This window comes from Myotis nattereri (genome assembly GCF_964212035.1).
Source record: "Myotis nattereri genome assembly, chromosome: X".
NCBI lineage: Eukaryota > Metazoa > Chordata > Mammalia > Chiroptera > Vespertilionidae > Myotis > Myotis nattereri.
Genome location: NC_138078.1, coordinates 105,208,738 through 105,236,333, shown reverse-complemented (window position 1 = coordinate 105,236,333; position 27,596 = coordinate 105,208,738). Strand labels below are relative to the sequence as shown.

The window sequence follows — 27,596 nt, the reverse complement described above, 5'->3', positions numbered from 1 at the left end:
ATGAAGAGAGTGGAAATGGAGTGAAAATGTTTAGGAAGTAAAGCTGGCAGAAGTTAGTGATGAATTTGGTTTGGGGGCATAAGGGATAGAAAGATGTTCAAGGATGACTTGATCCAGCTAATTAAATGACTCGTTACCAGTGAGGCTAAGAAACTTGCAACACGTTGATAACATGTTTTCATATAATCTAAACCCTATGAAGTCAATGAGAACACTCAGTGGAATGCAATTAATTATATATAGATGTTAATTGATGTTTACTTTTAATGAACATATCACAATTATATGATTTGATTTTCATATTAGCACATTAGCATCTCTAAAGATATAAGTAAAGATAGTTTTGAGGAAGCTAAATAAACAACCCTACCTAAATGTACAAAGAGGGAATAATTCATAAAGCCATATTAGCAAGCTTATATATGCAATGTATTACTTGTCTGATCCACATGTTTAATTTTGATAGGGGAAAATAATTTTTAAATAAGAATGAAATGAGATAGAATAGGGAAATATTCATTTCACACAACATGTAAAATTTTCCAAGCCATTAAAATATCTGTATGTTATTTAAAAGATATGGGCTATTTTTTTATTTTGACCTAAGGACATATTCGTTGATTTTTTTGAGAAAGAGAGGGGAAGGGAGAGACGGACAGACAGAGGGAAATACTGATATGAGAATGAAATATCGATAGGTTGTCTCCTGTACATGCCCGACCAGAGATCGAAACTGCAACCTAAGCATGTGGCCTGACCAGGAACTGAACCCGTGACCTTTCGGTGTACTGGGGGACGCTCCAACCAACCGAGCCACATCAGCCAGGGCTGGGCTATTTTTTTTTTTTAATTAGAGCAATATGTACTAAACGTAAGACTAATAAATATTTTTAAAGAGTGAAATAAAAACAGTATTGTTTATATCATAAACTCTTTGATCATGATATCCACTATACGACATGCTGATTTACTTGCTGCAGTTACTTAAGTCATACCCATATTTTATATTTAAAGCGATATAAATGTTTTGAAAAGTATAATTTAAAAGTACAAGCATATTTTTGAAAGGCATATGGTTAAAAACAAAAAGCATACACAGACAATTATTTTACTGTTATCTAGTATGGATGGACATGTAACTCTACTTTGTAGCTATTTGACTACTTACCTTTCCAAAATAAAGTAATTTTCACTTATTTTGAAAAGTTGAACTATCTTAGAATGCGTGCCTTCCAAACTATATTGTTGGCCTTGTTGGATTTTGGTGCAAACTACTCAGAGTGAAAAATATGTACAGCATATAGTTTTCAAGTTATTAGTTGGCTCAATTAGATTATTAAATCCAATAAAAATGTCATTAGGTACTTAGTTAATGCCATGTTTTAGAGTTCAATTGATTATTATAGAGGACCACTTAAATTTTTAGAATATAAATAAAAATAAAAAAATGAGAAATGTGAAATTATCTTATTAAAATAGTTTCAGATTTTTCTATGCTTTAAATGTATGTGTATATTCATTTACTAAAAAGCATGCCAGACTGGGTACCTTTCTTCTAGAGGTGCAATTATTTTATCATTTTTAGTTCATAGTTTTATTGAACTAATATTGAATATGTTATTAAATATGTATTATGTGCAAGATATTGTTAGTTCCTATAGGTGATATAAAAGGCATATACTCTGCACAGGACACACTATGATATTAAGTATGATATTACTTAACACAAATTCTGTATACCTTTTGGGAGCTTTGATTATGTATTATTTACTTTAACCAAACAAAGAGTTGAACAGCAATAAAATATATTTACTTTTAATTAAAACCAAGAAATTAAAATATTTGTGAAGAAAGAAATTAACTAAAATGCACTGCAAAGTGAAATAAGGGAAAAGTCTATCAATGTAGGTAATATTTGATTTTCATTAGCATCTATGTCTAAAACTAATTTAGTAACCTAGAGTAAAGAACTCTGATATACTCAGGTATATATCAGAGAACTCATATTGAAACAAAATCCTGTTAAGTAAAGCTGTATTTATTTGTAGTAACACAATGCCACATAAATAAAAGATAGAAAGACAAAATTTTGTTAATATAGGTGTTAAGAAAGTGACAAGTATAAATCCCGGCATGACATTGTAAAGGCGATGTATGTACAACATTTCTTCATTACATCAGTCTTCTCTGTGAAGAAGCTTTAAATAGGATTTTACAGGAGAAAAAATAACGTTTACCTTTAATACTTACTGATATTACAAACCTTATCCAGCTCAGGAGGAGCACAGCTGTCCAAGTGATCATTTTCACAGGAGACATTGAATGCATTACCTAAGTTATTACTTTGTGGGGATATCACTCACCATATATATATATATATATATATATATATATATATATATATATATATATATATATATCATAGTAGCATAGGTAACATTAGGGCTTAAGGAAAGGTATTACTAAGTTTGAGTGATAGCTAAAAACCAATCAGGTCAACTGACTTTTCTTTTTTATGATCAGTGGAATCTTATATAGTTTAAAATAGCCACAGAAATCACCAGGGACCCACATTTTAAACACTTGAAGAATTTCAGGTTGTAGATATATAGCCATTATAATAAAGCTCTTGGTACAGTGAAAATGAACACATTCAATGCCATTAGTAATTATTCACCATTAATAACCAATCTCTAACATTTACATTAAGTATACACTGTGCGTAAATTTTTCATGTCACTAAAACACCCTGGAGATGCCAGCCTTATGGAGAAGTGAAGCAAGAACAACCTAACAAACTTACATGATGAGATTTGGGGCATATTTTTCCTTTCAGCCCATCAGGGAATTCAATGGCTGGAGCCACATTTTCAATGTTAAAATGTGTCTCTCTCTGGATGGGATAGGCTTGTTAGGTATTTGCCCCATTGGGATGAATTTGTGTATCAAATATTCTCCAATTAGCAGGTGGGTAAGAGCAAGGTGTCAACAGTCCTGTGTGTAAAGAGGGGTGAACAGGCCTGGGAGAAGAGCAAGGAGCAATCATTATGGAGACAATATGGTAAGGATAGATAGTGCTGAAAGGAAGATACTAAAGAGGAAATTGGTTTTCATATTCTACTAAAGCTGACTTTGGTTTTTACTACTAGGCAGGGATTACTATGCCACTGATATAAGTGGGATGGCCTTGTATGAACACTGTTGAAAGCCGGAGAGTGTGAACTTACCTTCATGTCCATGTTAACTTGTTTCACAAATGCAGTGAAAACATCTGCAGGCAAACTCAAATCTTCACAGACTTACAATGAGTGGCTTCCTGTACATGCTCAGAACAGCTACTGGGGCTCTTTAAAATTGTACATTTTACACTTTCTGAATTTCATTTTTTCCTCCATGGAAAGCTGCCTATAACATCATGAACTTTTTCAATACATATTAAACAAAGGAAGTGTAACCTTTGTCATCATCTTAAATGGTGAGTCAATAAACAACATAGCAGGGCAATTTGATGTTGGCCATCCTAACATTATAATGGCTATATTATAATGCAGCCATTTTAATGCAACTGTCTTGATGTAAAATCACTTTTTTCTTTTATTTTTTGATCATTAATAATGTGTATAACAGACATTCCCAAGTCTATTCCATCCCTAACCTCTCTCCAATTTTGATAGACTTCCACTTTCTCCTTTATTTTTGATTGTTTAATCTTTTATATAATGAGTATATAGTAATTTTATACTAAAAAAAAACTATTAAAATTTTACTGTCAAAATAAATTAACCTCTATGATCTTATAAGTTCTTTTCTCAGCAGTATCATTCTAAAAACACTTTTGTAGTATTAAATATATGTATACTGGAGGCCCAGTGCATGAAATTCGTGTGTGTGTGGGGGTGTCCCTCAGCCCAGCCTGCACTCTCTCCAATCTGGGACCCCTCAAGGGATGTCCGACTGCCCACCAGGATCAGGCCTAAAAGGGCAGTAGGACATCCCTCTCACAGTCCAGGATTGCTGTCTCCCAACCATTCGCCTGCCTGCCTGCCTGACTGCCCCTAACTGCCTTCCAGCCTGATCACCCCCTAACCATTCCCCTGCCAGCTTGATTGACACCTAACTGCTCCCCTCCCGGCCCGATTGTCCTAATAGCACTCCTCTGCCAGCCTGGTCACAACTGACTGCCCTCCCCTGCTGGCCTGGTTGCCCCTAACTGCCCTCCCTTGCCATCCTGGTCACCCCTAACTGTCCCCCCCTGCAGGCCTGGTCACCCCCAACTGCCCTTCCCTGCTGGCCCAGTCACCCCTAACTGCCTTCCTTTGCCAACCCGGTCACCCCTAACTGCCCTCTCCTGCTGCCCTGGTCGCCCCTAACTGCCCTCCCTTGCCAGCCTAGTCACCCCTAACTGCCCTTGCCTGCTGGCCTGGTTGCCCCCAATTGCCCTCCCCTGCAGGGCTGGTTGCCCCTAACTGTCCTCCCCTGCAGGCCTGGACACCCCCAACTGCCCTTCCCTGCAGGCCCAGTTGCTCCTAACTGCCCTCCCCTGCTGGCCTGGTCTCCCCTAACTGCCCTCCCCTGCAGGCCTGGTCACCCCCAACTGCCCTTCCCGCTGGCCCAGTCACCCTTAACTGCCCTCCCCTGCTGGCCTGGTTGCCCCTAACTGCCCTCCCTTGCAGGCCTGGTCACTCCCAATTGCCCTCCCTGCAAGCCTGGTTGCCCCTAACTGTCCTCCCCTGCAGGCCTGGTCATCCCTAACTGCCCTCCACTGTCAGCCTGGTTGCCCCCAACTGCCCTCCCCTGCCAGCCTGGTTTCCCCCAGCTGTCCTCCCCTGTAGGCCTGGTCGCCCCCAATTGCTCTCTCCTGCAGGCCTGATGTTGTCCCCAATTGCCCTCCCCTGCCAGCCTGGTCACCCCTAACTGCCCTCCCCTGCCATCCCGATTGCCCCCAACTGTCCTCCCCTGCAGGCCTGGTCACCCCCAACTGCCCTTCCTTGCTGGCCCAGTCACCCCTAACTGCCCTCCCCTGCCAGCCTTATTGCCCCCAACTGCCCGCCCCTGCAGCCCTGGTCACCCCCAACTACCCTCCCTTTCAGGCCTGGTCCCTCCCAACTGCCCTCCCCTGCTGACCATCTTGTGGTGGCCATCTTTGACCACATGGGGGCAGCCATCTTTTGTGTTGGAGTGATGGTAAATTTGCATATTACTCTTTTATTAGATAGGATGACTCTAAGAACTATCAGGGATTTAATTAAGTATTCCCTGTGCTATCTGGGATTTGATATTGACCACCTTGCCTAACTTGTAATATCATGCTCAGGAAGCCTACAAAATGCAAAGTTGTCAGTTCTCTGGATCAGTGTTGTTCAGCATTTATAACTTGATACCCTCTTTTTGAGAAACAGTTTTCTAAGTCTTACCTACTACTCCTGAGATTTTTTAGGACCATTTATGAAGACTAGTTTTAAGAGTTTTGCTTTCTAAAATTTATAATAGAAAAACAATAGCTGAATTTCCTATGCCCCAATCTTGGATATGAGTTTGTTTCTGAAGGAGAAAACTGAACATTCACATTTTGTCTTCATTAACTTAATTGTTCTTATTTATGCTATCTTATTTTATATTTATTTCATATAAAGAAAGGATAGTGGTTAAATGCTTTGTCAAAGGTGTCTGTTTAACACATTATTTGGTAATAAAATGAGCCTGAGATTTTTTAGGTTGCATTAAATAATATCCTTCAAATATTGTAAATCATTAATGGCAAATGTTTTACTGGTTCAAAAGTAGGTCTATATTAGCAAAATAATAGGAACACCTTAAATATAATGGTTGATATTATTGCAAAATAAGAGTCCTGAGATATGTGTATGGGTATACTTACAATTATTTTTGAAGGATGGTGATGGTTGGCCTATAGATGCTCGTGGATATTGACTGGTTGATAACCCTAAAAGCAAACATTTAAAAAAAATACAATAAGAACTCTATCAGTAAGGTGCTATTTAGGATAACAATTTACACTATTTACATATAAAGCATAACTGAAAAGTAATGAGGCTGATATCCATAAGTACCTGAACAAAGACAGTCTCATTTATGTCGGTGTCAGACCTTCAGTTAAAGTGGAAATGAAATACCAGTTAAGTATTATAAAAGAATCAGCAAAATTCTAAATCTGATATTAAGAGAAAACATTATTTTGCATAAAATAATTGCAGACCAGAAGTACTTAAATGGTATTTACCAATAGGTATTAAAACAATATTAGAAGCTAGAATCACCATTTCAGTACCAATTATTTTTAAAGTATCTATTGACATTATACATTTGGGGATGTGAAAACAAAACATATTAGCCAGCGACATTCATGCAGTAGGAAAAATAAATTAGGTGTAACCACATTTGCTGGAAGCCGATCCACCCTGGCTGCTTGAGGCAGTCCCTGCAGGGATGTTTCAGGGGACCTGGCGTATAAGGCATGCTGTTCTTGGTATGTTTGCTCCCCTTCTTAAGCGCTGTGTGTTTTAACCAAGGTCCCCTCTCCGAAGGGTTGTTTCCCCAGGTGAGGATTTTTATCAGTGAACCCTTTAACTAAGTGCCCGAGGGGTGGTTGATCACTTTGCGAGCAATCACGCTTAAGCTACATAATCTTTACTTAGAATAACCTCCTTCAGTTACTTCCTTGTAGCTTAATAGAACAATAGAGTAACCTTTGAATGGAGATGGGAAGCCCCCTGGCCTTTTGTATAGAATGTATAGGATTGGGACCAAATAGTATAAATACAGTTGTAGATGACAATAAAGTGAAGAACTTGGCTATGATGATCACCTGAACACTGCTTCTGTGTCTTTCTTTCTCTGCCGACTCTGTCCACACCTTGGGGAACCCCTGGACCCGCTGGGGCTGGACCCCAGCACACATTAATATTTAACATGTGTTCATCCTAAAATGTTTCCCACAGCACATAAAACATAACCAAAAAGTTTTAAATACAAAGATTTTCTCAAAATATAAAGCTGTGGGAACCCACTCAGAGCCCCAGAGTTGGTATAAAGATTATTTTAAGTTGAAGACATTTTGAGATTCAACAGATGCCATGTGTGTGTGGGGGGAGGGGGAGACAGAAGGGAGGGGGCCCAGAGCTTCCCTTATCTGACTAAGACCAACAACTTCTGGAAAATGAGGTTACCATAAATCCCTTCTCCAGGGGGATTTTATAGCTCTGAAGGAGACAGAAAGACAGGTCATAGCTGTACAGACAAACCTTACCTCCTGTTTGTTCTTTTAAAAACCTATTTGTCTTTCCTATGGAAAACTTTCCTCACTCCCCATCCTCTCACCACTAAAGTAGATATGTATATAAGCTTTTAATTTGAACAACTAAACAAGCCAGCTCCTTTGTTTTTTGACTCCCTTATACATATGAAACAAACATTTATCACCTGTTAATCTCTTTTGTCAGTTTAATTTGCCTAGCTCAGTTACAGAACCCAAGAGTGTAGAGAAAAAGTTTTTCCTCTCCTAAAAAGCGAATTCTTCCATTTATCCAAGTAAGTAAAATGAAGTGATTAGCAGCCATTATAGTTATGAAAAATACATAGGAATTATTGTCAAATTTTTGAAGACATTGAAATATTTTATTAGCTCACAAAGTTATGTTACCATAATTTGAAGTACAGTAGAAAAAACTTAATAAATTCTAAAGCTACATTTAAATATTTTAATGCAACCACTCCTTTAATCATCCAACAATAGATTATCCATACAATGAATTATAACAACAAATCTTTGTATTTTTCATTCCTTATGACAATAAATAAAAATAAGTTCTGACTTCAAATTAGTGAAAACCCACTTGGGTAAAAGTCTTGCAACTTTAATCTAAATTTCAGAAAATACATTTAATATTATAAATTTGAACTAGCATTTTCATGTCTCTCTTACAGCTCCAAATAATACAAATATTTATTGAAATAAATATGTGAGAACATATTATCACATCAATCCTCTATTTTATTGAAATGGTAGGACACCTATAACAAAAATAATTTCTTCATGAAAAATACATAAAACTGGTTCTACCTAGCATGTTTAAAGAAGCAGAGGTATAAAATAGCAATCATTGAGCAATGATGAAACTCTATGTACATTGAAGAAGCTGGTGGCCAAGTTATTAGTCTGTACATTAAAAATTATAGGTAGAATTACAGTCAAGCATGAAATCATTTCAATACACAATAGTGACCCATTCTATTTGCTGTAGCTCCGACTTAATTTTACCTAATTGTACAAGTACCCTTCCAGGGAATAAAACGTTTGTGGCCAGAGAACAGCTGCCGGTGGAATTACCTCCCCCTAGTGGTTATCTGTGACATTGCAGTCAGAACAAATGTGAGCTCGGATTGATACACCATTCATTCATGAAGGATTTATTTATTGCACACACCCCCACCCCTTGGGGGAGGATTGAGATATCTTCTAATGAAGCATTTCTGCTCTTTCATTAAAAAGCAAGCAATCTTATAATTTAAAATTTTTCTTTAAGACATCAACTGAAAATATATTTTCTAATGTTTCTAAAATTTTACTGTACATTTCTAAAATTGTACATTTCTAATTAATTTTGCAAAAGTCTAGGTGAAATGATATATTTTCTTAATTTATTTCTCTTTCTTTAGCCCCACTTGCTTTGCCATTCCCCCAGACCATTAACATTTTAATATTAATATTTTGCCTCTATCATATGCTCTCCTTTTCCAGTCTTTTTTTCTCAGCTATTTATAGATAAATCTGAGATATATTTTATTATCAACTTTCTGTCATTTCAAGTTGTTATCCATCTCACCAAACTGTTATTTTTAAGTTCCCACATGATTTCGATAGATTTTTTTTTTTCCTTTGCAGGTCAGTGACTCTAGAAGGAAAGAGAAATACTCCTGACCACAATCTGGCTCTATACATTCATTCAAATGTTATATAATATCTTCCTATAAAAATAGTGCATAAAATATTTTTCAATTGTGCAATCCTATTACCTCTGATTGTACTTATAACTGATTTATAAAGTGACATTAAGGGTAATTTTGTGATTGTTCAAGGCAAATTTTATTCTACTTTTCCTACAAAAGTTATTTATTTTGCTATTAGCCTTCCCTAAGGAAGGATATTATAAAATAGTACTTTCAATTCAAAATTGTGCTTTAAAAGTCATTAAGAACCCTGTGAAGATGTAATTGATAAGTTTCCTGCTTCATTTTTCCTCAGTTGAAACACTAGGAAAAGAACAGGCATTTAAAGTGGAATATCTACCACAGAAATGCCTATCTTACTGTGGCTAAAAGTCATCAGTAAAATGGCAATACTAAATCCTGAGTAGAAGGAATAAATGCTAGCATTACAAAAGAACTTAATGTGCTTCTTTGGCATGACATGGATATTCAATGTTTAAAAAGAAGAGAGTAATCTTTCATTCAGGATTAAACTGTCACCACATTCTGCCCAGCCAGTGTTGCTCAGTGGTTGAGCATTGACCTATGAACCAGGAGGTCACGATTTGATTCCTGGTCAGGGCACGTGCCCGAACTGTGGGCTCAATCCCCAGTAGGGGGTGTCCAGGAGGCAGCCAATCAATGATTCTCTCTCATCATTGATGTTTCTATCTCTCCCTCCCTCTCCCTTCCTCTCTGAAATCAATAAAAATAAATATTTTTAAAAATCACCACATTCAAACCTAATGGTACCTTTTACTGCCTACTTTGATTTTTAAAAACTGTATATTAATGAAGTATAATTTTATTATAATAAAATGTACATAGTTTAAATATAGAGTTTGATCAGTTTTGATACAGGTATACACACCTGTGTAAATGCCATGCCGGGAGGATAGAATGTTTTCATCCTCCTACTCCCCTCCCAACTCCAGGCAACCACCTTCTATTGCTGTAGATTATTTTTGCCAGATCTAGAAGTTCATGTAAATAGAACCACACTGTGTTCTTTTTTTCTATTTCTTCTACCCTTTGGTTAAAACATTGTTCTCTCTTTCACTGAGTCTTTTTTTTAATTTTTAAAAAATCTTTATTCTTGAAAGTAATATATATGTCCCCTTACTTCCCCCATTGACCTCTTCTAGCCTGCCCCCAAACCCCACCACCACCACCCCAGGCCTTCACCACACTATTGTCTGTGTCCACAAGTTATGCATACATGCATACAAGTTCTTTGGTTGACCTCTTCCCACCCACCCACCCTCCCCAACCTTCCCTCTGAGATTTGACAGTGTGTTCCATGCTTCTATGTCTCTGGATCTATTTTTTTTCATTAGATTCTACATATGAGTGAGACCATGTGATACTTGTCTTTCTCTGACTGGCTTATTTCACTTAGCATAATACTCTCCAGGTTCATCCATACTGTTGCAAATGGTAAGAGTTCCTTCTTTTTTATAGCTGCGTAGTATTCCATTGTGTAAATATACCATAGTTTTTGCACACATATCTCCTTGCCTTATTCTGTTGATTTATTAACTTAAATTTCTTAACTTTCTGTTCAAGTTACCATGGATTATTTCACACCTCAATATTTATCTACCATGATACTGCCTTTAAAGTTACTGGATCATGTCGAAGAGAGCAATGCAGTGTACTATTGAAGCAATTGCAAAAGGCAAAACCACTGGAAAAAGCTTTCAAATACAAAATGGCACATGTTTAACACATTCTCATATTTAGCACAGTGCAAATAAATAAAAAAGTTATTTTCTAGCGTGTATAGAGCAGGGGTGGGCAACCTTTTTGTGTGTGCCAAAACCAGCAAAATCTCTGACTCAAAATTCTTCTGCGTACCAGCCCTAATTTTTTGAGAACATGTTACGCCTACTTGATATCTCTTAAGGTGTATATATGTGAAGAACCTTGAAGAAATAATAAAATTCATTTGAGCGACAAAAACACAGTATATGATAAGGAAAAATACATTTATTTTTTAATGTATACATGTACACTGATAGTCCGACAGAAAACTTTATGACTCTGTTTGATATTATCAGTGGGACTTTTGCTGCTGCATCACTGATGACAGAGATTTTACATCAGGTTTATATTTCATGACCTTCAGAGATAATGCACAAGCTACTACTTTCATCCGTCAGGCTACTCCTATTATGAGACTTAACAAAATTCATCACTGAGAACAAAGATTCACAAGCGTATGTGGATGAAACCAAAACACTGCTCGGATCTAGGAAGGCAGGGAGAGTTAAGGCAGAGGCATAGAAATTGCTCTTCCCCTCTCTCCTCAATCCATGTCTATGGTCTTTAAGATAACTTGTTATGTAAAATTATTTATTTATCTAAGATGCACCTACACTGAATTTATCTGAAAAATAAAAAAGTCAATATTAAGAAAAAAATTGTAAATGGAAGATTATAAGAGAGGGTTTCGCGTGCCAGCAAAAGTTACTGGCGTGCCATGTTTGGCACATGTGCCAGGGGTTGCCCACCACTGGTTTAGAGCATATACACTTCAGAAAAAAGATTAAACCATATATTTGAGGATATAAATAGAATCTATGTATCTCTCTTATTAGCTCTTATGAGATTATTTTAATGGTAAGGATATTAAATAATAGACATCATATTTTGGGTAGAAGACCTCAATTTTTATATTTGGGTTTTATATACTTTAAAAATTTTTTGATGTGGACAGATCAAATGTGTACCAATTGAAAGATCCTACAGCCCTAGCTGGTTTGGCTCAGTGGATAGAGTGTTGGCCTGTGGATTGAAAGGTCCCAGGTCGGATTCCAGTCAAGGGCACATGCCCAGGTTGCCGGCTTAACCCCCAGTAGGGGGCATGCAGGAGGCAGCCCATCAATGCTTCTCTCATCATTGATGCTTCTATCTCTCCCTCTCCTTTCCTCTCTCTGAAATCAATAAAAATATATTTTTAAAAAAGAAAGAACCTACTAATTTGTTATGCTACACCAGTATATAATACTAAAAGGATAATGCAAAGCCAATCAGAATGAGAGGCAGTTTTACTTCATAAAAATTCTCCAAATAAATATAATTTTAAGAAAGTGAGTTCCACACTAGAGGTTTAGGGAAAAAACAACAACACAGGTGATAAGTTTGATCAACTGCTTAATTATGGCATTCGACTACGAATAGCATATACTATACACAAAAGTTTTCTGATAGTCATGTTTGGCAAGTGTGGTTTAGAAAGAATGGGAAAAAGAAATAAAATAAATTGACTAGAGATTTAACTTTCCTGAGTTTGAAACTTGGGTTTTTTCCTAACCAGTTGATTTTGAACAGAATTACTGTGAGGATGCCTTCCTTTTTATTGATTTTGCAGAACTGAAATAAAATGAACAATTAAGAATTTACCTAGATGAGTCAAGACCCCATTGCCTGAATCAAACTGCAAATTTCATTTTGCTTTAGTTGCCAACTCTTCTTCATATAAAACAACCTGACATTTCTAGCACATATGTGAAAAATTTGCACGTTCCCAGAATAAGCAAAAATATAGAGATAGACAGGATTTCTGGCAGCCTAGAGCTGGGGAATGGAGGGGTATGTGTGGGAGAACCTTAGGGGACTGGGAAGTGACTGCTAATGTGTATAGGCTATCTTTTGAGGATGGTGAAAGTGTTCTAAATTGTGGTGATGGTTGTACAACTCTGCCAATATACTGACAACCGTAGAATTATCTACTTTAAAATGGGTGAAGTGTATAATATGTGAATTATATCTCAATAAAACCTTAAAAAATATTTTGGGTTGAATCCATTATGTCAACTAAAAAATCAGATCTTAAAATAACTTTGAAAGATTGTGTTGTTAAAAACATAGTGGGGAATACATAAATTGTACAAAATAATAATGTAAACATTTGTACATCAAACCATCATGAAAGGTTATTTTAATTAAATAAATAATACTAATATCTGAAACTTCACATGTATAAACAAAATGTATCAACATTTTGTGATGATGTGGAAGCTGGGACAAAACATTAAAAAAACAAAAATTATGGCAAATATGGCAAGACAACTAAAGCATTGCAAAGTCATTTTTAATTGAATAAGATACATTTAAAGGTCAATTTTTATATTTTTTATCTGGCCCCTATCTCTTCTAAGGAAATATTGTGTTGATATATAATCAGAATGATGCAAAGTTTTCTATTTGAGATGATCCCATTCTAATCATTGATCTTAACACTAAACCATATGTTTCAGGGACTTCTCTAAGTCTCTAAGCATCCAATAAATGGCCAAATTAAAGAAACTCTATACTGTCTTTATTATGGGCAAAAGTTGTGTTTTATACTTCATTTCAACTTCTCTACTCACAGTTAATATTTATTAATGGTTATTTTGGGAGGTTCTATGCAAACTGTGTCTTCCTCTCAGCTCTCTTTTTATTTAAATCATACCAGCATATATGCAATTAGTAATTTTTGTTTTAAAAAAAGATTTTAAATCTAATCAATTTAGAATTGAGTTAAAAAACCAGTGACAGATTCTGGATATGCTATAGGCTATTGCTCTGAATAGTATTTGCAAACTACTTCTTAAACTTCTCTTAGATAGCAGTTGGATTTGTTTGGTATGATTTATTTTTATTGAAAACCATCTAGTCATAATATTTACTCAACTTAAAGTGACAAACTTCCTTGTAAAAATAAGGGAAAACTCAGTACAAAATATATTATCAATATGAAGTTATTACCAGAAGAAAACCTTTTAAAGTTACAGAAGAGCTTTACACTTTGACATTAATATGCTTTGCATTTAAAATGCAGATGCCATGTTTAGATTTGAGCACGCTAAATCATGACTATATATGACTATTCTATATGAAGTTAGATTACAATAGAAGCATTTACTGTTATGAAGATATAAAGGCAGATTGAAATTTCGTGGAATATATAGTGAAAATGTTATTATGACTGCCTTTTCCCCAAGTAAATGCAGTTTGGGGGAACTTGAGCTGAGTTTGTCTGATCCATTTTTATTTTTATTGATAATTAATTATGTGTTAGGTTCTACATATACACTATACAATATTACCCTCATGTTTTTTAAGATGAGAAAGCTTAGACTCTAAAACCTAGTTAAACTGCTCTTTAAACTGTTTCCCAAACTACTCTTTGGACACTTGCTTACTATATGGTAAAGAGTACATAGCTAACGATATCAAGCAGTCCAAATGTAACAATACTCCTCATCTAATATTAAACACATTTTCAAAAACTTTATTTTTTTACATTTACATACTCCAAATTCTTTTAATCACAAAGACCTCTAATTAAATAATTTGTGTCTGTTTTAAATATTATGATTTATTTATTCTATTTTCCTATTTCATTGGCAGTAATTATTATTAGATAACATTTTATACACATTTTCATCTTTATTTCTATTAGTAAGTAATAATTCCCTGACCTTTCAAAATGAGCTGAGATATTTGAAAATACGCACACTCTTAATGTATAGAAGGTGACATATGACTAAAGTCTCCTGGCTTGCCTCCCATTTATTTAGTTTTTTGAGATTGTCAGTGACTAAGTGAATGTTATACTAGCAGTATATTTTGTGCATGAGTGACATAATTTTAAAACTTAAGGCTGTTAATCAAGGTGCAATGGAAAAAGCATACACAACCTTTGTAGTCAGACAGAATGGAGCTTGTTTCCTGGATCTACCTCATACTTAGCTATATATTTTGGCACAAGACTTAACCTTTCTATGTCTCTGTTACTTATTTGTTATTGTTGTTGTGAAAACTACATAATTCATGCACTTTGTCAAATGCACTGACTAGGATATGGTGGGCATTAAATCTTATTTAATTCCTTTTCCTTCCTCTCTCTCTCTTTCTCTCTCTCTCTCTCTCTCTCTCTCTCTCTCTCTCTCTCTCTCTCTCTCATTTTTATCCTCACCCAAGGATATGTTTTCATTTATTTTTTTAAGGAGAGATGAAAGGAGGGAGGGAGGGGGAGAGAGAGAGAGAGAGAGAGAGAGAGAGAGAGAGAGAGAGAGACACATTGATTGGTCGCTTCCTATACATGACCAACTGGAGATCGAACCCGCAGCTGAGGTATGTGCCCTGACCAGGAATCAAACTCACAACCTTTTGGTATAGTGGATAATGCTCCAACCATCTGAGCTACCTGGACAGGGTCCTTCCTGTCTTTTTTTTATATATATATTTTATTGATTTTTTACAGAGAGGAGGGGAAAGGGATAGAGAGTTAGAAACATTGATGAGAGAGAAACATCGATCAGCTGCCTCCTGCACACTCTCTACTGAGGATGTGCCCGCAACCAAGGTACATGCCCTTGACCAGAATCGAACCTGGGACCCTTGAATCCGCAGGCTGAAACACCACATATTCCAGAAATTTTGTTCCATATTTACTGGATTAAATGGTAAATATCAATAATGATTTCAGTAATATTATAGTTTAAAATTTCTGACAAAATGTTAAAGAAATAACTGAAACCACTCAACCAAACATACATTGAACATTTTTTTGGATTATGTATTTTCCTTCAGTTTACTGTTTTATAACTATTTAAAATGTGCTTACAACAAAAACGAAGATGGTGGCATAGGTAAACACTGGAAATTGCTGCCTTGCACAACCACTTCAAAAATACAACTAAAAGACAAACGGACATCATCCAGAACCACAGGAAGGCTGGCTGAGTGGAAATTCTACAACTAGAAGGAAAGAGAAAAGCACACTGAGACTCAGAGGAGGTGCGGAAGTAAAGTGCAGAGGTACGGAGGCGCAAGTGGAAAGGGCTGGCAACTGAGGACACAGTAGTCTTTTTCAAGAAGCGGGGAGTCTCAAGCTCCTGACTGCTCTGTACTCTAGTTCTGGGCGAGTCTCTGGGGACCCAAACTCATACAGGGAGAAACTAGACTGTCTGGCAGCGGTCGGAACACAAGGGCAGTTTTCTCTCAGAGGTACTTGCAGCGATTGCTGGGACACTGAGACACAGGGCCTCTTAGGGTAGGACTGAGGAGCAGCCATAACTGCTTGCTCCACCCTGTTGATCACCTGAGACCCTGCCCCACACAAGCTGTGTGCAGAGGCTTTTGCATATGAAAGGCTTGGCCCTTTGCAATCTGAAACTACCTAAAAAACTGCAGCTGGGTCAGAGAGACCCAGAACTTCCAAAAGAAGGCCCAAGCCCCCACAGCAGCTTCCATTTCTACACAGCTAGGCCTCATCTGGGCACCTCCAAACTCCAAACAAAGAAGAGGAATCTGCAGATCTCTCCATAGCTCCTGCTGGGTATCCTCAGGCAGAGGCTAAATTAGCACCTCCTTAGAGATCCAAGAGCCAGTGTACCCAGTGGTCAGAGTGGGATCATCCAGATTACAACTCCTCAGGTCCATAAGGGACACACTCAGGGGGCAGACTCAGTGAGCATCAAAGCCCCACTGAAGCAAGTCTTGCCCCAGAAGGGTTTCTCCAGCTCAGAAGTTCTCCCACTGCAGACACAGCTGATTCTCACAGCCAATTGGCCTGGAGGTCAATTCCTCCCAGTGATACCTAAAACAATCAAGGCTTAACTACAACAAGAGTGTGCACAAAGCCCCCAAAGGGGTGCACCAAGAGTGTCCACCTCAGGTAATTGGGGAGGCTGAGCCACTGGGCCATATAGGACACCTAGCACAGAAAGCCACTCTACCAACACAGGGAAGCAGCCAAAATGCAGAGACAAAGAAACAGGTCACAAATGACAGAAATGGAGGAAAGCAAACGACTGGATATAGAGTTCAAAACCACGGTTATAAGGTTTTTCAAGAATTTTCTAGAAACTGCCAATAAATTTAGTGAGACCCTCAAGAAATCTAGTGAGAACCTCGAGGTTATGAAAAAAGACCAACTAGAAATTAAGTATACACTGACTGAAATAAAGAATATTATACAGAATCCCAACAGCAGACTAGAGGATCGCAAGAATCAAGTCAAAGATTTGAAATATAAAGAAGCAAAAAACACCAAACCGGAAAATAAAAATAAATAAAGAATCCAAAAATATGAAGATAGTGTAAGGAGCCTCTGGGACAACTTCAAGCATACCAACATCTGAATTATGGGGGTGCCAGAAGAAGAGAGAGAACAGATATTGAAAACCTATTTGAAGAAATAATGAGAGAAAGTTTCCCATACCTGGTGAAAGAAATAGACTTACAAGTCCAGGAAGTGCAGAGAACCCCAAACAAAAGGAATCCAAAGAGGACCACACCAAGACACATCATAATTAAAATGCCAAGAGCAAAAGACAAAGAGAGAATCTTAAAAGCAGCAAGAGTAAAACAGTCAGTTACCTACAAGGGAGTACCCATACGACTGTCAGCTGTTTTCTCAACAGAAACTATGCAGGCCAGAAGGGAGTGGCAAGAAATATTCAAAGTGATGAATACCAAGAACCTACAACCAAGATTACTTTATCCAGCAAAGCTATCATTCAGAATTGAAGGTCAGATAAAGAGCTTCACAGATAAGAAAAAACTAAAGGAGTTCATCACCACCAAACCAGTATTATATGAAATGCTGAAAGGTATCCTTTAAGAAGAGGAAGAAGAAGAAAAAGGTAAAGATACAAATTATGAACAACAAATACACATCTATCAACAAGTGAATCTAAAAATCACGTGAATAAATAATCTGATGAACTGAATAAACTGGTGAATATAATAGAATCAGGGGCATAGAAAGGGAGTGGACTGACTATTCTTGGGGGGGAAAGGGCTGTAGGGGGTGCGGGAAGAGACTGGACAAAAATCGTACACCTATGGATGAGGACAGTGAGGGGGAAAAGGGCAGAGGGTGGGGTGTTAACTAGTTGGAGGAGAGTTTGGGGGGAAAAAGAGGAACAACTGTAATAATCTGAACAATAAAGATTTAATTAAAATAAATAAATAAATAAAATGCGCTTACAAGTTATGTGGCTGAATTTGGTATTATATCAATCTAATATATGCAAGGCATAGATGCAAGTGAATAGTGGAAGAAGAACCACAGAAGTAAACAAACTTCATTCTATAAAATGTACTTTATTTAACCTTTTAAATCATGCCATTAAACTCATTTGATTGTTCATGTTATGATTTCATCTTGTACATATTCTGTAGCTCACAGATTCATTGTCCTTAAAATCACATGAAGGTCACCGGTTTGTTTCCTTATAAAAATGACATAATGGATTAAAGCTGGAATTCTGTAGCTAATGACTCATGCTTGCATTTATACATTTTAACAGATGTAATTTATAGAAAGGAAGCATCCAGCCTTGAGCTATTTCAGAATTCAGTTGCTCCAACAAATTAAGAAATAAAGGCTAACATAAATGAGTGCACAGGGCCTGTCACCTGGTCAGTCCTCTCATTTAAACCTCAAAAAAAAAAAATACTCATCTTTTACAAGATTCTTTTTCTCTCATTGTGAATATATATAATATATATCATATCACACACATCTTTTACCTATATGACATTAAGAATAAAATTCATAATCTTGAAAGTATTCAAATCCTTGTAGTAAGTTTCTAATTACTGAAGCCAACAATGTAAATTTACTTTCTGTTCATTCTGAATTTATTAAGCATGACATGATTCCCAAGGACAATGTAATGTAGTCAAATTTTTAAAGGCTCTCATTTAATATGCCGCACAACCTTCCAGGAGCAGTGGGCCATGGTGGAAGAGAACCTGATTTCAGATTTAGGAGATTTGGGTTCTCTTTTTAAGCTTTGCCAATAATTAGCTGTGTGACCTGGAATAAATCAGGGACCCACTCTATGCCTTAATTTATTCATCTTTAAAACACAAGCTATGTTAAGTCTATTACAAATGTTATTGTATACTTTAGTTCTATTGTTTTATTAATATGCTTGCTACTTACTGTGTTGTTGCTTTCATAATGTCATCTATGCATTTAAAAATTATAAAGTACTTTGCTAATATTCCTTACAACATTAAACTACATAAATGATCCAACAAAAATGAATGACTCTTTTGGAGTTGAGAACTAATAGTTACTTGCTATTCAGACAATTGATTTTATCTGAGAGTTGAATTTACAGCTCATTATTAACATACTCGTAGTATGAGTCCAGGTATAATTTAGATATCTAAGGATGTGCTGATAACGAAGAATTCACATTATTTATACCTGTAAATCTTACTATTTCCATTTGTTATTTAACTAACCTAATATATTACTGGAAACACACAAGGTACTGAACTAGTTTTCTGATTTATTTTTCAAGTAAGAGCAACAGGATTGAGAATGAATGACTCCAGACTCATGGAGTGTTTTTGATTTTTTAACAAAAATAATATCCATCTAAAAATTTCTGTGAGCCAGTAAAAAAAAAATAAAAATGGGTTACTGTAGGTTTAAGCAATAGTGGAAAAAGGCACCTGAGAGAGCCTATCCAAATTCATATTCTTTCTATGAGTTTTGGGTCAAAGAGGTTTTTTGTGGGGTTTTTTTTCAAAGAGATTTTTATATCAGTATTTTAATCCCATTCAATCTCTTTTTAATCTACTCTTCCTCCTGAAAATTTTCTAAGTTTAACAGTGACCTTGCTTTTCTGTCAAATCTTTTATGTAGAGTTCATATACTGGATCTCTAACTAGATTTCCAACTACTGAGATGAAATCTGAATATTGTGTCTTCTCCTGGGAGGCCCCGGAGTGCTTAGTCAAATATCTTGCACAGAGTAGAACCTTACATCATGTAACGTAATAATGAGTGGTCAATGCTTAATAGTTGGACCTCTGTTCTTTACTTGCAACAACCTTCTCTCATTCAGAAAGTTTTGAAACACAGCTAAATCCAGGTATTATGAATTGTTCCAAATTCTTTTCTCTCTAGGCTTGCCATCTTTCCAAAAAATCCAATATCATATTTTCAGCTAGCCAAAGAACATCTGGTAGTGCACGTTTCACCATGGTCTTAAATATCTACACTAATGAAAGAGAAACATGCAAATTAACCATTACTCCATCACTCACCACACTGCTACACCCACCAGCCAATCAGAGCAACCTAGCAAATTAACCCAACAAAGATGGCAGTTAATTTGCATACACAGGGGGGCAAAGACTGAAGATGACTGAAGATGGCAGCGGCCATGGAGCTGGAGCAGCAGGAGGCTTGGGTTGCTCCCAGCAACGGAGGAAGCCAAGCTTCCCGCGGGCCCTGGGCTCCGCTCAAGGAGGGGCTGGGGGCCTGGGTCACAGCGGGTAACCCAGGCTTCCAGTCCACCCTGGGCTCTGCTGGAGGAGCTGGAGAAAAAAGGGGGCTGGGAGCAGCTGGAGCAGAGAAGCCAAGCCTCGCTGCTGCGGCCTGACCAAAGGCCTGGGTCCCAGGTGCTGGAAGAAAACCAGTGCTGGCAGCCAGGGGAAGGAAGGCCTATTGCGCGAATCTTCGTGCAACAGGCCACTAATCTACACTAATAAAAGAGAAAAATGGTAATTGGCGTACAGCGATACCTTTTTCATTGGCTAATCAGGGCTATATGCAAATTAACTGCCAACTAAGATTGGCAGTTAACTGTCAGCTAAGATTGGCAGTTAACTGCCAACAAGATGGCGGCTAATTTGCATATGTAGGCACAATGCAGGGAGGCGAAAGGGAAAGCAGGAAGAAGCCCCCTGCCACTGACAGTGATCAGAAACCCAGGGGGGAGCTAAGAGCTGGGGGGCAGGGCAAAGGCGGCCCTGGGGCCGCCTTTGCCCTGCCCCCAAGCCATGATCGGAGAATCAGGCGCCTTTGCCGCCCTGGCCAGTGATAGCAGGAAGTAGGGGTGGAGCCAGCGATGGGAGCTGGGCACGGTCGAAGCTGGCAGTCCCAGGAGCTAGGGGTCCCTTGCCTGGGCCTAAAGCGAAGCCCACAATCGCAGCGCCCCCCGCTGCCACTGCAGGTCCCCGCTGCCCGGGCTGGACGCCTCGGCCAGAGGTGTCAGGCCTGGGCAGGGGCGGAGCCTGCAACCGCGGGGAGCTGGGGTCCCCTGCCCAGGCCTGACACCTCTGCTGGAGGCCTCAGGCCTGGTCAAGGGGCCGATCCGGTGATTGGTGATCGGAGGGTGATGAGGGTCAACTCCTCTGGCCGAGGCATCAGGCCTGGGTGGGGGGCGGAGCCGGGGATTGGGGGGATATGATGGTCCCCTTGCCCAGGCCTGAAGCCTGGGTCAGAGGCGTCAGGCTTGGGCGGGGGGTGGAGCAAGCGATCAGAGGGAGATGGGGGTCCCCTGCCCAGGCATGATTCCTGGGCCTGAGGCCTCAGGCCTGGGCGGGTGCCAGAGCCAGTGATCGGGGGGAGATGGGGGTCCCCTGTCCAAGCCTGACACCTCTGGTGGAGGCATCAGGCCTGGGTGGGGGGAGGAGCTGGGGATTGGGGGGATATGATGGTCCCCTTGCCCAGGCCTGAAGCCTGGGTCAGAGGCGTCAGGTTTGGGCGGGGGGTGGAGCAAGTGATCAGAGGGAGATGGGGGTCCCCTGCCCAGGCATGATTCCTGGGCCAGAGGCCTCAGGCCTGGGCGGGGGCCAGAGCCAGTGATCGGGGGGAGATGGGGGTCCCCTGTCCAAGCCTGACACCTCTGGCGGAGGCATCAGGCCTGGGCAAGGGGCCGATCAGGTGATTGGAGGGTTATGGGGGTCAATGCCTGAGGGCTCCCAGTATGTGAGAGGGGGCAGGCTGGGCTGAGGGACACTCTCCCCCCCCCCCACACACACACACAAACAAACCCAGTGCACGAATTTCGTTCACCGGGCCCCTAGTATTTAAATAAAAGGCTGCTATCATAGTAATTAGTTGCAAACTTACCTTTCCCACACTGTGAAACATGAACACCCCACACCCTTTTGGAATGTTTCCCTTCATCTGTGTCAACTCAAACCCTAGTTATCCTCAGGTTCTAGTTCGGTTTCTATGTGTTCCAATAAAATTCCCTTAATTGTTTATCTCTCTTTGTTCATGGCACATAATTTAGTACTTCATTATATAACTGCTCAATTTTTGTTACATGTTCACGTATCTTATCCTACCAAATGTAAGTTCTTTTATGGTAGGAACCATACACACAATGTTCATTAAATACCACCTTGACAGTTCTGTGACTTTAAGAATAAATGTTATACTCTCTGCCATATTTTTACAATGTCACGTATAATTAAACTTCAAAAATATTTCTTAAGTGATGATGATGATAGAAATCTACAGGATATCTCCACTAGATCTAGAGTAGGCTTCAGTGCCATAGGTTCAAATGTAGCTTATGACAAAAGTTTGAATAATTCATTTGAAGTTATTTTATAGCAACATGAATGGTATAAATTTAGATTCATTGAAAATGGTAGTAAATTAACTAGATATTGTTCTAGCCTGTTTTTTTCAGTTGATAGAGCATTGGCCTACAAACTAAAGGGTCCTGGGTTCCATTCCGATCAAGGGCACATGCCCTGGTTGCAGGCTCAATCCCCAGTAGGGGGTGTGCAGGAGGCAGCCCATCAGTGATTCATCATTGATGTTTCTACCTCTCTCTCCCTCTCCCTTCCTCTCTGAAATCAATAAAAAATATATTTAAAAAAAATTAGATATTATTTTCATGGGGAAATAATTAGAAATCAAAATAAAACACAGTGAAGTCATGAACAGCTATAAATGACTTTCCTGTTCTCTTTCTTACTACCTGGAGTCATCCTCAAAGAATCAGTTCTGAGTACAAATACAAATATGCTAAACTGAATACTTCTCTTAAAAGAAAAGTTCTTGTGCAGGGGAAAATATCGAATGAAGTGTAATTTAAGGCCTCCAGGTGAATTGTTTGTGCACAAGTTTACTTTTCTTTTGAAGCCCTTTACAAAGTAGTAGGTTATGTATCCAATTAAATCTAAGAATATACAGGGTGTCCCCAAAAATGTATACAGACTTTAACAGCTGATAGTTCAATTTTGAAAATGAAATGTATTTTAATAAACACTGCTTTTTATTTACTCAAATTATTTGCATACATTTTTGGGGACACTCTATATTAAAGGACTAAGACAAATTTTAATCATGAGGCTCAATCATAAACTAAGCATTGATAACATTAATATTCAGTAAGATATTAATGAACTATTGTGGAAGATTTGTATCTACAGTTTAATTTAAAATGGTTATGTTTAATTTGTTGTTGATAGCCAATGATTTCTTAAATTTAAGTAAGAAAATACAAAAAGAAGAGACATTTTTACTCATTCCAAATCTGTATATAATAAATCCTTACAAATTTAGCTCATGGGAATGAATGGAAAGTGACAAGATCAAGGCCTGAAGTACGAAATGGCTTTAGTTTGTTTAAGGATTTCTTAAGTAGTTAAGGAGTCATGACCATTATTTTCTGGACTATAAAAATCAACTACCTGAGCATTACTATTTAAAGTGAATTTTTAGGATTAGTAAACTATTGGTATTCTCATAAGATTGTAGCTTTTAATATGATATTAGTGACCATCCAGCCTGATTTACTTTTTTAACAGCTAAGAATGTAGAGGTTCATGAAAGACTAGAACTCAAGTCATTTAACTCTAAATTTGCACTCTAAAAACTTTTTCCCATAGTGCCTCTATACTTTTATCTATTTACTAGAGGCCTGGTGCACAACATTTGTGCACTGGGGGGGGGGGTCCCCTCAGCTAGGCCTGTGCCCTCTCACAGGTGGACATCCACCAAGGGATCCTTACCGCTGCTGTGGAGGCGGGAGAGGCTCTGCCACTGCCGCTGCGCTCTCCAGTTGTGACCCCAGCTTCTGGCTGAGCGATGCTCCCCCAGTGGGAGTGCACTGACCACCAGGGGGCAGCTCCTACATTGAGCGTCTGACCCTGGTGGTCAGTGTGCATCATAACGACCAGTCAATTTGCATATTAGCCTTTTATTATATAAGATTATTCAGAAATATATTTTTTTAAAAACCCAGAAAGTGTAATGATATATGAGGAGAATAATTGGGGTGGAGGTATGAACATGAATAACATATAATTTCATCCTGTGTGAATTCATAATTCAATAGGAAAAGTTAAGACTCAAATTAAAAAGTGATATATCTATGGATCTATTTTGTTCATCAGTTTATTATTTTTATTAGATTCCACATAGGAGTGAGATCATGTGATACTTGTCTTTCTCTGGCTTATTTTGCTTAGTATAATATTTTCCAGGTCTCTGTGTTCATAGCAGCACAATTTATAGTAGCTAAGCCCATCAGTAGATGAGTGGATAAAAAAGCTATGGTACATCTACACCATGGAATACTATGCAGCAGGAAAAAAGGATTTCTTATAGGTCAATGGGGAGGAAAGAGAACATATGTAATACTATCAACAATAAATATTTTTTTTTAAAAAAGTGATCTAATGCATATAAAACCTTAAACATCATGCCTGGCACATTGGAGATCCTGAAATATAAAAGAAAAATAGCAATAACAAAATGCAATACAATGTGCTAAGTGGCACTTAAGTGGTGGAAACAATGTTTATGTTATTTCAAATTTGAGATTCAAATTCTAGTATTCTTATGTATGTGAGTGTCAACCTAGATGTTTTTATATGGTAGTAGTCTTTTTACTCTGAACATACAAAATTTTAACAAATTTAAATTTAAGTATGACTTCTTGGCTTTATAGTCTGCATAATACCCTTTACCTTCCTCCACCCCAGCTATACTAATAAAAGGGTAATATGCAAATGGTTTATCATTGGCTTATCTTATGAGGTCAATGCCCTCACTTGTAACAACCAATCAGCAGGCGGCATGGGCAGCAGGCGCGGGTGGGCAGGGACTTGCAGCATCAGGGACTTGCATCATGCCCTCACAATCCATCATCAGGAGGCCTGGGGCCTGGTGGAGGCCTCTGCATGGCTCCGCCGGGGTCCGCAGGCCTCCGTGCAGCCTGGCCCGGGGACAGGGCCCAGTGGAGGCTTCCTTGCACCTGTGCCGGGGGTCTGGACACCTCTGCATGGCCCAGCCCAGGGGCAGGACCTGGCAGAGGCCTCCGCGAGGCCCAGTGGGGCCCAGTGGAGATCTCCATGCAGCGAGGCCTTAAGGTCCCTCGGCTCCATGCAGCATGGAGGCGAGACCCCTGGCTCTGGCCTACCTTTTTGGGGCAAACCATCAAGGAGCCCCAGATGGGTGTGTGGGGCCTATCTCTTTGAGGGTGATGGATAGCAGGGTTCCCACACTGTGACAGGGCACAGGCCAGGCTCGGGGAGCCCCCCACGAGTGCACAAATTTCGTGCACTGGGCCACTAGTGCCTTAATAAAACAGTACATCAATCTCTGAATCAAGCATGAGATTGCCTGAAGTCATTTTCCAGTGTCACCCATTACCTGTAGCTCATTACTCTATGAGCCACCCTGTAGTCCCTTCATTTCATCTTGGCATTTGACAGCTACATTGGCATCTGCTTACTATTAACCCTATATTTGCTTTGTGCAAGAAATTGGGCCACTTGTGGTAGCAATGGGAGATCTTTAAATTTCAGACATAAAATTGAGGAGTAGTCTGAAGTGAGCTTTAAAGGACTACGCCTAAAATTCTATCTTCACAATGGTAATGAAAAAGGGGACACATTTAAGCAGCATTTTGTAAACATAATTCAGAAGCTATAGTGATGGATTTAATTGAGAATAGATAAAGGTGATCCAAGAATGACTCCAAGGCAGAAAGAACAAGTATTATTCCAATTATCATGCAAAAGTTAAAAAAAATTGTGAGGAATGCTAGAGCATTTTAAATTTTTTCTAATAATGAAAGTGTTGTCATAAATGTATTTTATGTTATGCTACAAAATAAATGTACTTTTATTTGATCTTATTGCTTCACTCTTAATTAAAAGACTAGGAATATCCACTATAAATATGAACTAGTTTAGCTGCTTTTCTGAAAATGATACTTACCCAAAGTAAATTACAAAACTAAAGTTTAAAAAAGCAAATTACTTTATAATAATGTATTATCTTTCAAGGTTTTCAATGTTTTTAATTTTTGAATTCTAATTTCATTTCAGTGGTAAAATTTGTGAGAATTTTCTCCATATTCTTTTCCCCATTTATATATTCATATAATTTGCATCTCAAGATTTGTAACCTTAGGAATGTAAGTCATTTAACCACAGAGGTTTCTGTATTCTTTTTTATAACAATATTAGTTTGAAGGACCCTTAAAGATCACCTAGTACAGTGGTCGGCAAACTGCAGCTTGGCAAACCACGGCTCACGAGCCACATGCGGCTCTTTGGCCCCTCGAATGTGGCTCTTCCATAAAATACCGGTCTTCCACAAAATACTGACTTTTGCACATGGGCCACAAAGTTTCAATCGCACTGTATGTATGTGCCCAAACGTGGTATTTTGTGGAAGAGCCACACTCAAGGGGCCAAAGAGCCGCAGTTTGCCGACCACGGACCTAGTATATAATTTGCTAGTTTTATAGTTGTAAAAACTACTGCCTAAGTAGAGCAAGTGACTGGTTTATTTTTTCTTAATTAATGATCTACCCCAGATTTCTTGCTCCTACTAATAATTATCTAAATACTAGAGGCCTGATCTCCGGGTCGCCTCCCACCCCTGAGGACTCCCAGACTGTGAGAGAGGGCAGGCCAGGCTGAAGGACCCACCCCCCTCCAGTGCATGATTAATTAATTAATCCTAAATGAGAGGATAGGAAAGAGAGAAATCAACATAGTATGTATCATATATTTCAGAACTCTATTATTATACTAGAGGCCCAGTAAACGAATTTGTGAACAGGTAGGGGTCCCTCAGCCTGGGGGCAATAGGGGCCAATAGTGGCAGCCAGCTTAGGGGAAGGAACCGAGGGAGGTTGGCTGGCCATAGGAGGTTGGCTGTGGGAGTGCACTGACCATCTGGGGGCAGCTCCTGCATTGAGTGTCTGCCCCCTGGTGGTCAGTGCGTGTCATAGTGACCGGTCAACCAGTCGTTTGGTTGCTTAGGCTTTTATAAATATAGATAGAATTGCCTTTTCTGATAGGACTATTGGCTTATCTAGGGAAGTATTGTGTAATCATTTCTCTAAAATCCAACAAAGTATTGGGCATACAGTAGGTCCTCAACAAATACTTGCTAAATTCTAAAATTCTTATTTATGAAGATAAAGGTGAAGTCTTTTTATTCACCTTCACCTTACAGCTGACTAATTTGGCAGATAAACATAGATAGCGAATTATTTTTAATTTACTTGCAAATCCTATCTAATAAAGAGGGAATATGCTAATTGACTGCCCCGCCCTCAAAGATGGTGGCTCCCACAGCCAATAAGGAGGGAATATGCTAATTGGTTGCCCTGCCCTCAAGATGGTGGCATCCAAAGCCAATGAAGAGGGAAAAATGCTAATTCACTGCCCCACCCTCAAAGATGGTGGCGCCCACAGCCACAAGATGGCGGTGTCCAGTCCCCTCAGCCCTGCTGGGGCGGCAGGCGTGCGACAAGGCCGGGCCTGCCCCTAGATAGGCCCAGCTGCTCCACGTGCCTGCCTCTGAATACCCTCAG

General features: G+C 38.7%; 1 protein-coding gene across 1 annotated transcript in view; it reads right to left on the bottom strand.

The window, feature by feature from the left end:
* Window positions 1-27,596, bottom strand: part of HTR2C (5-hydroxytryptamine receptor 2C) — a 318,127-nt gene that overhangs the window by 278,658 nt on the left and 11,873 nt on the right. The window contains exon 2 of the mRNA XM_081115142.1: window positions 5,879-5,944. The gene's annotated coding sequence lies outside the window, so the exon portion shown is untranslated. The remainder of the gene's footprint in view (window positions 1-5,878; window positions 5,945-27,596) is intronic.